Source organism: Chiloscyllium plagiosum, chromosome 5 (genome assembly GCF_004010195.1).
Source record: "Chiloscyllium plagiosum isolate BGI_BamShark_2017 chromosome 5, ASM401019v2, whole genome shotgun sequence".
Lineage (NCBI taxonomy): Eukaryota > Metazoa > Chordata > Chondrichthyes > Orectolobiformes > Hemiscylliidae > Chiloscyllium > Chiloscyllium plagiosum.
Window position 1 is genome coordinate 64,645,520 of NC_057714.1, and position 13,077 is coordinate 64,658,596.

The following is a 13,077-nucleotide window of genomic DNA, read 5'->3' on the forward strand; positions in this document are numbered from 1 at the left end:
CTGAAGACAAAATTAAATTCACAGCCGTGCTTGAATCTTGACAATTTAATTAATCTGATTAGAAAAATGCAACACTTGATAACATTAGTTGTTTGCAATATCTATTATTAGTCTTGTGTTAAGTTGATTTTATTTGAAAAAGAGAATCATTTGAACTTATTTTATTCTGTTAACAAAATGCAACAGGGAAGTTAAATGAGAGGATAGGAAATGCATCAAAAAACAAAAGCAGCCCAAAAAGTGGTTTCACTGCCAGATCAGAAGCTGTACTGAATTAATTACGTCCAAGCTCCCCAGCTTCCAGCTGAGGTTCTGACATTCCCTTGATCAGATGGGAGCTTACGTTCAAGTTATGCTCAAGTAGAATGGATCTAATAGAAACACTTGCATTCAGTTACATGTCCGCCAATACGCTTGAGGCCAGCTGTGATAAGCAAGCACCAGAGGGATTGGAGTGCACTGTCAACCCTTGGGATCGAATTTGTATTTGATTTGATAAGTTTTCTTCAAACTGAATTGATTTACAGTCTATTGTTGGTGCCTCTTTTAAAAAAGACACCTGCAAACTCTTAAAGTCGATGACACTGAAATTAGAATAAAAGAGTTTGCATTTCAGTTAGATATCAAGGCGTGATTGATTGTCCTTGAAGATTGCAAATACCAATCCTTCAATCAGGTTCACATTTATCTTCCAATGGTGGGAGCTTTTTATATCTTATGTTTCATCTTGAGGGGTTTCCATTTAAAAAATGGTTCATTATCCAGCCATTGCAACCACAACAACAATAAAAACAATCAATGCAATACCAAACAAGACATTTTCTAGTACCTTTTGAGAAGTAGCACCAATTGTTTCATATTCCTTTGCACTAATTTTCTCTAAAGCTTTCTTGTTTCCTGTTTCATGCTTCTTTGTCAAAGGCTTTTTGATTTATTTTAAACAAATTGTGTGACAGGAGATTTACTGTTTGGAAAAAGTCTGGATGCAACTTTTATAACTGGTAATGGGTTCCCAGCTCACAATCATATAACAAGCTGGGTCATATTACCTTTTTTTCACAAAATCACTGTATTGACCTTAATTTGAACCTGGAAATAATCACTTGAAAAAGGTAATAATGACAGGCTGTAATTCTGTGATTATTAAAGGTTACTGCAGATTGAATTCAGGTGATAATCACACCTGGAAAGAGTTGAAATACACCATATGGAACAGGGTAGTAGCAGCAGTTTCTGTGGTGTGATGGGTCAGTATGTTCAGCTAAAAACCAGAAAGTTGGTGGTTTGAGACCAGCCAGTGATACAGCCTTTCTTATTGAGATAAGGGCTCTTGGGGTACAATGGTAGTATCTCTATGTCTGAGCTAGGAGGCCTGGATTCAAGTCCCACCTGATCCAGAGGCGGATAATAACATCTCTGAATAACTTGATTAAAAATAATCCAAACTGGAATAAGGCTAATACGAGTAGAGCAGAACATTATGTTGTATGCAGCAGTCCTGTGTGACTGCTGATTGCAGTGGTTTGTGGAGTCTTGGATTATGTATATACATTGGTTGTAGGCGATTGCACACCCTTTTTCCTTATTTCAGCCTCATTCTCCTGACCATTGGACGTTCAGTGTGGAGGTGCAGAGGCAAGTAACAGGATCTCCTTGTGTGTCTGTTCCTGGGCCTGGAGTTGGTTATTAACCGATCCAGGCTGCGGGCTGTGGAGGGGATCGTATCTGCCGACTGTCTGCCACCCTTCTGCGGTTATGTTCCCGTCCGGGTGTCCTTGGAGGGGGAGCAGATGGTGTCTATCAATTCTCTTGATGCATTTAGAGAGAGAGGTGCACTGGAGTGGGATACAGTGCTTTATCTCTGCATACAACCCCATTTTGATTTTCCCCCTCCCTACATCTCCCTCACCTATGCTACTTTGCATTGCCCTTAATGGACTTTGCATGTATATTAATTAATTGGAAAACATGGGTGATTTTCCTGATGGTGATTAATTGATGAATAAAAAAGAATGATTAGAAAAAAGAAATCTGTTTTGTGTGTGAGCACTTATAAGATATTTAAAAAAAAAGGAGAAAGTGAGGTCTGCAGATGCTGGAGAAGGGCTTATGCCCGAAACGTCGATTCTCCTGTTCCCTGGATGCTGCCTGACCTGCTGCGCTTCTCCAGCAACACATTTTCAGCATTTAAAAAAAAAGGACAAGATAACATTCAAGTACATTGATTTGTAAAGTTTTGTCAAATTAAAAAAGTACCGATGTCAAGTGAATTTTAAGGGGGGGGGGGAGTGGAGTTGGGGGGAGGTCAGGCACCAATAAGCTCAAGCCACAGTTTCTCAGAGGGTTGTTAACTGAGGCATGGTGCTAGAATCTCATTTCCAGATTTTCTGATCAAGTGGAGGAGGTAATGACCTGTACCTGGTGATAGAAGCTTCACTGGCTATTTGAACAGTACTGTTCTGTGGTGCAGTCCCTGTCCTTTAATGCCAGAAAGTGTGGGTTCAAGTCCCTTCTTTTCTATGATGTTTCATAACATCTCTAATCAGGAAACTATCTAAAAAGACACTGTGAAGTTTAGTATGCAATCATTTGACAGCTCAGATAGTCTTGTGGATAAAGCATGAGCTTCCTAAACATAGGAATCATGAGTTCAAGCTCCATCAGGTGTGGAACAAAGTTTAGTCAAGAATCAAAAGTTGAAGCCCCTTCTCAATCATTCTGTGTCAGACAGGAACCTTTTTAGGACTGCTGTGCACAATGATAGTGTACCTAGCTCTGGCCAAGATTCAAGTCTCACTGTCTCCGGAGATGCATCCTACAGGTTGATTTAAAAATAAATATACTTTTAGCTCTCTTGTGGCATAGTAGTACCAGTGACCTTACCTTTGAGCCAGGAGGCCTGAGTTTAAGACATACCTGATCCAAGGGTGTGTCATAACTTGTCAGGAGAGAGCCAACTATAAGAATGTTGGAGTCTTGATAAGGAAGTGTTGCCTCATAGTTCTCTGCTGCATTCCTGGACCATTATGCTGTGTGCTATAAGGGCCTGAAGATACATTCTCATCTCAACAGATGAGATGAAGACATCTTCTTCAGAGACCAGGGTGGCTGGAAATGGCAGAGGAGATGAACAGATGGAGTGTCATGACTTGCTCCTCAATGCAATTTTACAAGATTTTCAATTACATGACCAGAAAGGTAATTGACAAACCACATTCCAATACAATTCCACTCACTATGTAACTTTCTAAGGATTCTCTTGCATAGCACTCTTCAAGCTCACACAATCTTTATTCCTCTTCCTTAGGACACATTCTCAGTCTTCCATCTGAATAGCCACCATTGACATTTACCCTCCTTTTATTGCCATCTCTTTACTGTCCCTCACAGACACTCTTCACCTATATTGTCATTCCATTCTCTATGACACATTATATTGCTGTTTTCTTTTATTCACTCATGAAATGTGGGTTTTGCTGTCAGACAGCATTTATTGCTCATCACTAGCTGACCAGGCGAAGGTGGTGCTGAGCTGCCTTCGCAAACACCCACACTGTCTTGAGGGAGGGAGTTCCTAGATATTGAGCTAACAACACTGAAGAAGCAACAATATATTTCTAACTCAAAATGGTGAATGGCTTGGAGGAGAACTTGCAGGTGGCAGCTTTACCATGTATTTGCTGCCCTTATCTTTCTAGATGGTAGTGGTCAAATGTCTGCAAGGTGCAGTCTATGGAGCCTTGGTGAATTTCTGCAGTGCATCTTGTGGACAGTACACACTGCTGCTGCTGAGTGTCAGTGGTGAAGGGAGTAGATGTTTATGGTGCCAATCAAGCAGACTACTTTATCTTGGATGGTGTCAAGCTTTTTGAGTGTTGTTGGAGCTGCACTCATTCATGCAAGTGGGGAGTATTACACCACACTCCTGACTTGTGCCTCTTGGATGGTGGACAGGTCTTGAGGAATCAGTTGAGTTACACAGTGCACACTTCCTACACTCTGACCTGCTCCTGCAGCCATTGTATTTATCTAGGTAGCACTGTTGAGTTTCTCGTCAATGCTAATCCCTAGGATATTGATAGTGGGGCAATTCAGTGTTGGAAACACCATTGAATGTCAAGGGGTGTTAGTTATATTGTGTCTTATTGGAAATAGTCATTGCCTGGCATTTGTTGGCATGAAAGTTACTTGCTGCTTGTCAGCCATACCTGGATATTGTCCAGATCTTGTCGCATTTGAACATGGACTACTTCAAAATTTGATGAGTCGTGAATGATGCTGAATGTTGTGCAAAAGCATCAGCGAACATCATCACTTTTGACCTTCTGATGGAGGGAAAGTCATTGATGAAGCAGTGAAGATGGTTGGACTTAGGATACTCCCCTGACACATTGTGGTGCAGTGGTGGTGTCCCTACCTCTGAACCAGAAGGCCTGGGTTTCACACATCTATATAGGTTGATTAAAAATATTACCTCTCAAAAATTCCTGCTGAGCTGACTGATATCCACAACCATTATCTTTTTTGACTGCAGCCAGCAGAAAGACTTCCCCTGATGGCCATTAATTACAGTTTTGCTAGGGCTCCTTGATGCCAAACTTGGTCAAATCAGACTGAGATTTAAATGGCATTCACATTCATCTCACCTCTACACAGCTTTTCCATTTGTTTCTTGTCAATTTCCCAATATTAATATTTGATGTTTGCATCTCACATAGGCACAGAAACTTGCCCAGTCTAGATCCTCACCGTGAATCAGTAATGTTAGTAAACTCCTAATCTCACACCAGTTTGAAGGACCTGAGGCTGATCTGACACAAGAGCTGTATAGACGGCAGTAATTGTACCACAAACAATACTTAACAGAGGCAATTCCTACTTCCGTTTATGTCCCTGTTAGTTACTCTTTTGGATTATTGATACACAGCTTTGAGAACCTTATCATTTTTTAAAATCCATACCTTCTGGTAATGAGTACTATTCAGTCCATAAGAACAAGAGTAGTCTTTTTAGCCTGTTCCACTTTTCAGTGACACCATGACTGATTTGTGACTGAGCTTTTATTTGAGGATATATTTGGTAAATCCCTTAATGACTTAGGTTAACAAAAACCTAACCATCTTGGGTTTAAAATTGTCAAATGATCTGAGTTTTATAAAGTCATTTTGCTTATAAGCTTTCTATCCATCTTACATTGTATCTCTCGAGATTTAAAAGATCCAGAATTCCATTAGCCCTTTTGATACTTTCTGAACACTTGCTTGACATTTAAATTATCTGCGTACCTGAACTCTTAAGTCCCTTTGGACCTCCACTGTTTCTATTTTTCATGATTTACCATTCTTTTCAGGTCCAAAATGGATGATCTCATTATATCCTACATTGAATTCCATTTGCTCGTCTTGCCTTGTTATTTAATCTATCGCGAATTCTGTAATTTTTGGTTTCCAGCTACACTGCTTACAATTGTACCTAAATTTGTCATTGACAAATGTGGATATGTGGCTTTCTAAGTAATATATCCTTGAGATAGTTGAGACTTCAACACATATCATTTTCAATGTTACATTGTGCCAATTAAAGTATCTGCCTATTCTTTCTCTCTCACCTGTCACTCACCCAATTTTCTAACCAGCCTAATAATTTAGCTTCATTTCTATGTACTTCAACTTTAGCTAGCAGACTGTTATGAGGGACCTTATCACACTCCTTCTGGAAATCCATATAAATAATAGTCATAATCATAAAGATGTATAGCACAGAAACAGGCCCTTTGGTCCGATTCATCCATGCCGACCAGATATCCCAACCTAATCTAATCCCACTTGCCAGCACCCGACCCATATCCCTCCAAACCCTTCCTATTCATATACCCATCCAGATGCCTCTTAAATGTTGCAATTGTACTAGCCTCCACCACTTCCTCTGGCAGCTCAATGCATACACGTGCCACCATCTGCATGAAAAAAGTTGCCCTTTAGGTCTCTTATATATCTTTTACCTCTCACCCTAAACCTATGCCCTCTAGTTCTGGGCTCCCCCACCTCAGGGAAAAGACATTGTCTATCTATCTTACCCATGCCCCTAATGATTTTATAAATCTCTATAAGTTCACCCATCAGCCTTCGATGCTCCAGGGAAAACAACTCTAGCCTATTCAACCTCTCCCTGTAGCTCAAATCCTCCAACCCGGGCAACATCCTTGTAAATCTTTTCTGAACCGCTTCAAGTTTCACAACATCCTTCCGATAATAAGTTTGCAGATAACACCAAAATTGGAGGTGTAGTGGACAGTGAAGAATTGCATGCAATATTCCAAAAGTGGCTGAACCAATGTCCTGTACAACTGCAACATGACCTCCCAACTCCTGTACTCAGTACCCTGACCAATAAAGGAAAGCATACCAAACGTCTTCTTCACTATCCTATCTACCTGCAACTCCACTTTCAAAGAGTTATGAACCTGCATTCCAAGGTCTCTTTGTTCAGCAACACTCCCTCGGACCTTACCATAAAATGTATATGTCCTACTAAGATTTGCTTTCCCAAAATGCAGCACCTGGCATTTATCCAAATTAAACTCCACCTGCCACTCCTCAGTCCGTTGGTCCATCTGATCAAGGTCCTGTTGTAATCTGTGGTAACCTTCTTCGCTGTCCACTACACCTTCAATTTTTGTGTCATTTGCAAACTTACTAACTATACCTATTATGCTCACATCCAAATCATTTATTTAAATGATGAAAAGCAGTGGACCCAGCACCGATCCTTGTGGCACTGGTCACAGACCTCCAGTCTGAAAAGCAACCGTCCACCATATGGCATTTATTGATGCACTTATTTAATTGGAAACTAGCATGGTCAAAATGAATCATATGCTTGCTTTAACATGTCTGCATTCTTAATTCTTAACACAATATCATGAAAATGAATCAGAATATACAAAGATATGATAGGGGATGTAAAAATATATTAAAATGATGGCCAGAGGTGTTTGATCTTTTTCATTTGTAATTGACTCAAGTTATATTTAACTACACACCTGTATGCAGTTTGTAGCTACGTTTTCTAGATGCTGTTATTTGGCATTGCTGCTGATATTCTTTCGATTAATATGCTTGTACAATGGTGATATGTAGATAATTTAAAAGCACAATTTATCAGCACTGTAGTACTGTGATTGAAACATTTTGCAGCAGTTAATATACACTGCTTTAGGCTTTTTTGTTCAATTCAAACTGTATTTTAGGCATATTACTGCTTACTAATTTTATACATATATATATCTATGAGCCCTAGAAAAGATTTGTGAAACTAACTGTCCGATTTAACAGCACTGTAGCACTTAGCTACTGTGAAACTCACCTAATAATTAGGGTAGATTTCACTTTGCGTAATGGCAAATAAATTAGTGAGCAAATTGGTCACAGCAGCTTTTTCATCTCTTGATTTTAAACTTGTGACTTCAATGGAATTAGAAATTGGGAGAGATGTAAAACAGATAAACAATTCAACATGACCCATGTTACATGATCACACAAAGTCAAAATCTACCCATTATATTCCTCCACATCACAATGTGTTGGTGAAACGCTGAATATAACAGCTGTCTGGCTGTGTTACCCCGGCTAATCTCTTGAAATTCAATTAGGTTTTCATAATATTATATTACACAACAAAATCTTTTATTCAAGCATTTGAAATGATTTGTTTTTAGACTTTGGTCTCGAAGAATATAATAAATAGTGTAAATCAACACTGGTGACCAATGGGAACAAAACTGCAAAGATATATTAAAGAACAGTCAGGTACTTATATAGGATTATATTCTCAGTTTCTACTATTCAGATTACTTCAAAATAGCAGGCATATTTGGCAATAAAACTTTGAAAGGAAGAGATTTAATTAACTATTTTCTAAGAAAGCAAACTGAAATTTGAAAACAAAAGAGATCAGATAACAAAGGGCAATGTATTTCTTACCTAAAAGATAATCATTACAAGTAATAATCCTGAAATGATCTCCAGCTTTAGCCAGTTTCTTCAGTAACTTTAAATATATATATTGGATCCTAAAGATCCAAATACCAATTAGCTACTGTGTATAAACTTGTCTGCCCTACTTTTAATTTTCATCTTTTTTGTTTTTTTGTCGATGTGTGATTTTGTATAATATTGTGTAAATAAAACACTGATAAGATCAAGAGAAAGAAGAGCAAAGAGCTAATGTTAATATCAATTATTAAGTGAAGGAGTGAATTTCATGGCACTTTGGAAGTAGAGGTTAATGTGTAGATACAAGTTAAGGCACAAGGTTATATGATTCAGTGGGTTAAAATTCAATTGTTTGATTCATTAAGCATGGATTGTACCAAAATCCAATCAGTTAAAGGGATACTACCGCACACTATAACTTTATTGATTCCACAACTGGTTCACATACATTACCGGGCACAGGATATTCTATGCTAGATGTGTACCATCTGCATATTGTTAAAGGCTCCTGTATCATCATCCAGGAGCTGCATCTCAGATACTGGATCCTTTAAATGTGGAAATAGGCTTGAGGCCTGCCTGAGGATCCTTTTCCAAAATTAATTCACAATTTCTTACAGCATCTGCATGAACTGAAATATTCCCCATTCTGAGGTCAATCCAATTTCTACACACTGGAATCATAGAATCCCGACAGTGTGGAAACACGCCTTTTGGCCCAATAAGTCCACACTGACCCTCTGAAGGGTAACCTACCCAGACCTATTCCCTAATGCACCTAATCCACACATCTCTGAACACTATTGGCAATTTAGCTTGGCCAATTCATCTAACCTACACATCTTTGGATTGTGGGAGGAAAACGGAGCATCCGGAGGAAACCCACGCAGACACATGGACAATGGGCAAACTCCACACAAACAGTTGCCAGAGGCTGGAATTGAACTGGCGCTGTGAGGCAGCAGTGCTAACCACCAATCCACCATGTTGCCCCATGCAAACTAATACTCTGGGGGCATAATACTATTAATGTCTTATTATTCTCTAATACAGGATTTCCTGTCATTTTAAAGGAAGAGAGAATGAAATTTGCTGATCAGGATGTTAAGTTAGCTGATATGTGGCCCATCAACCTACAGTAAACCTTGGAGGTTTTCAGGGCAGGCATATCCATATTAAATTAGATGTAAATTCTCTTTTAATTGTGAACATCATCAATAATATAGAGGTTGCAATCCATGCAACTGAAAGAGTTATGGCTAAAGACAAGTGGGAACGCATGCACACAGTGTCAAACTGGGCTTTATTGGTGCTACTGAATGCAAGCCCCTGAAGTAAGAATATGACGCTATCCCACTTCTGTTGCCACTGAGCAGGGGTCTCATGCTGGGAAAGGTGTTATCTTGGCTGGGTTGTGTCCACACAGAAGCAACAACAAGTATCGTGGCCTCTGTTGGTTCAGCAAATTTCTCAGCTGTTCAGTCAACACCTACACTCCCCACTCACTGCCTCTCCACCAGCCTTTATCTAAAAGGAGAGGCATCAACTTGAAGGTGAGGTACGTTTGGCTCACCTATACTTGGTGAAATATAACAAAAAAAGTACTGGTAACAGTCAGGAAGTCAGAAAACATCTCTGGACTGAGAAATAACAGTTCACATTTCAGTTTGATAATTGGGAAAAGATTTTATGCACATGTAAGGAGATGTGGTATAGCATGGGATAAAGAACAAGAGGGAGGGTCTGACAAAGAGTGGAAAGGTGGGGAAAGTAAACAAATATTTTGAAGAGATGTGAATGATAGTATGATGAATACTGGTTGCTAGAAAAACAAGAATAAAAATTAAAACCTGTAACGTAAAGGGAAAAATAGGGTAAGAGAATATGGTCTGAAATTGTTTACCTCTTGCAGTGTTCCAGTGAAGCTCAGTACAAACATAAGGTGTCATTTTTCAATTAGCCACTTCATAGCATTGAATTTTGTAAAATTTTGAAAGGGGTTGATGTTCATATAACATAATGTCAGATCTAACTGGCATCTGCCTTACTTTAAATTTTGCCACTGGTTCCAGATTACCCAAGCAGGGGAAATATTTTACCTGCATTATTCCTATCTATCCCTTTAAATATTTTGTAAGTTTCGATGACACCACCTCTGTCTCTTCAAAAGTCTATTAGCCTCTACAGGTCCCCAATTTCACAAAGTTCTCTTCATAGGGCAATCCCACTATACTTGGGATGAAGTCTGGTGAACCTTTGATGCACTTCTTCTATATCAATATTTTTTCATACTGGCCTCCTATGGGTTTTTTTTTGTCAAAACCTTCTGAAAATCTAAGTGTATTACATACATCAGTTCTGCTTTATCAATTTGGTTATCAAAAGAATCCAACAAGTTTGACAGACATGATTTCCCATTAGGTCATTCATCTTGACTATGCCCAATCAGATCATTATTAACCAGGTATCTATATATCACATCACTTACAATAGATTTGAGCATTTTCACTCTTACTGATGTAAGATCTGTAGTTCCCTATTTTCCCTCTTATGCCCTTATTAAATAATGCAATGACATTTGTTGTTTTTCAATCCTCAGGAATCATTTCAGAATCATTTCTTTCCTATAGAATGTTAAAAGATGGTCACTGATGTATCGACTATCTCTATAGCCCCCTCCTTCTCTACTCTGAGATGTATAATATCAGGTCCTGGAGATCCATCAACTTTCCACCACATTAATTTCACTAGTGTGATGCTAATACTAATTTCCTCCAACTCCCCATTTTCCCTAGCCACTTGGATCTTCTAGGAGGTTTCTTGTATCTTCCTCAATAAAAACAGACACAAAATAATTCTTTAACCACACTGCCACTTCTCTATTCCCCATTATAAATTTTCCTGACTCCACATTTAATGGGCCACACATTAATCTTAACTAAACATTCTCTTTTTTTGTACCTATAAAAACTTTTAAGTCTGCTTTTGCTAGATTCCATTTATATTCTATTTTCCCTTTCTTTATCAATTTTCTGGTGTACATTAAAAACTTCCCAATCTTCAGATTCAATTCTATTTCTGGATTCATTATCTGCCTTTTCTTTTAATCTTGTACAATCCTGAACTTTCTTTGTTAGTTTTCAAACGTTTAATTGTTGTAAGCCATGCAATAGTTCTTTAAAGACTATCCATTGCCGATGTACAGTCATGCCCAATACACCTCAGCCAATTTGTGCCTCATGCTTTTCATAATTATCTTCATTAATACTTAACAGACGTGCTTCAGAATGAGCTACCTCACTTTCAAACTTAATCTATCATATTGTGGTCGCTCATTCCGAAAGGTTTTTTTACAACCAGGTTGTTAATTAGGCCTTTTTAAATGACATAACACTAGATCTACAATAGCCTGTCTCCTAGTTGGCTTTTCAATACACTACTCTAGAAAACCACTGCTAACCAGCTCCAGAAACTCCTTTTCCACAGTTTTACAGCTGATTTAGTTTTCTTGGACTATATGTAGATTGAAATCATACTTGATAACTGTGTTGCTCATGATTCTCTCATCTCCTGAATTATACCATGCCCCAGATGACCACTACTATTTAGCGACTTATAAATAATTACAACCAATATATGTTATCCCTTGCTGGTTCCTAACTCCACACAAACCGATACCACACAATGTTCTTCTAATCTGAGATCCTTTCTTACTAATGTAATGTTCCTATCCCTTATCATCAGTGCAAATTAACATCTTTTTCTTTCTTCTCTGTTCTTCCAAAGCATTGAATATCCTTAATATCCAGTTTCCAGACATGGTCACAATACAGCCGTGTTTCTGCAACGGCAATAAGATCATACCCATATAGCTTTGACAAAGGGTCAATTAGAGTCGAAATGTCAGCTCTTTTCTCTCCTTACAGATGCTGCCAGACCTGCTGAGATTTTCCAGCATTTTCTCTTTTGGTTTCAGATTTCAGCATCTGGAGTAATTTGCTCTTATCTCTATTTGTGTCTTTTTAACCAATTATCTTGTTGCAAATGCTATATGCATTCAAGTAGTATGCTCTAAACTTTGTCTTTTTGACATCATTTCACTTTTGAAGCATACTCAATGCGTGGATTTGTTTCTTCTGTCTTTTTGTTTCCCTTGTTTTTTTTTAACTTCCTGTCGCCAACTTTACCAACCTTTCAGTTTGGTTTCCCAACCCTTGTCAAGTTAGTTTAAAACCACCGCAATAGCATGAGCAAAGCTGCCTGCAAAGACAACAATCCCAGTGGTGAAGTTAGAGAACCACAAAATAATAAGTTCTATTTTTTCTTGCTTATCTTGCTATATTGGGAACTCAAGGGTTAAAGATCCACTATTAAAAAGACTCACCGCAGTATCAATTGCATGCCTGTCCTCTGACAGAGTGAGATTGGATATCCCAGTAGGGGGTCTGGCCGACTCCAAGCTGACAAAATGGTCTAGAGCCATATATGTGGATTTTACTTTCAACCTCTGGCAAAGGACAAGACTAATAGCCTTGGTCATAACCTTATTAACTGCCTCCTGTTCCCATTGTTGTCTTTCCCTTACCTATTAACAAGGGCATGTGAAGACCAACAATAAGAACAAAGCAAAATCCTACTGTCTAAACCTTTATCCATTAACATACAATTGTGAAAAATACGATAACCAGTTCCTGTAAACCATTCGCTATTTGTCACAGCAAGTCAGCAATCACCGGCCATTGTAAAATTGTAATTACCTGTCTTAAACAATGTAATAGCAATCAGCCATGTGACTTATAGACTTCAGTATTATGATATAAAGTATACTTTTTGCGTGTATAGAGCAGAGATTCGTTGAGAGGTGCCACCATAAGTAGACTACCCAACTCCTTTGGTGTCATGGAGAATCCCTTGCCAGCTGTCCGAAAATAAAGCATCTAACTTTGAACTGAAACTTGTGTCATCCAGAGTTGTGAGTCAAATGTCCAAACCAGGCCCATCAAAATTCCACCCATCCAGCATGTACAGATCCTCAGAAATCTGAATCTCTCCCTCCTAAATCAGTTCTCCAGCCTCATACTCA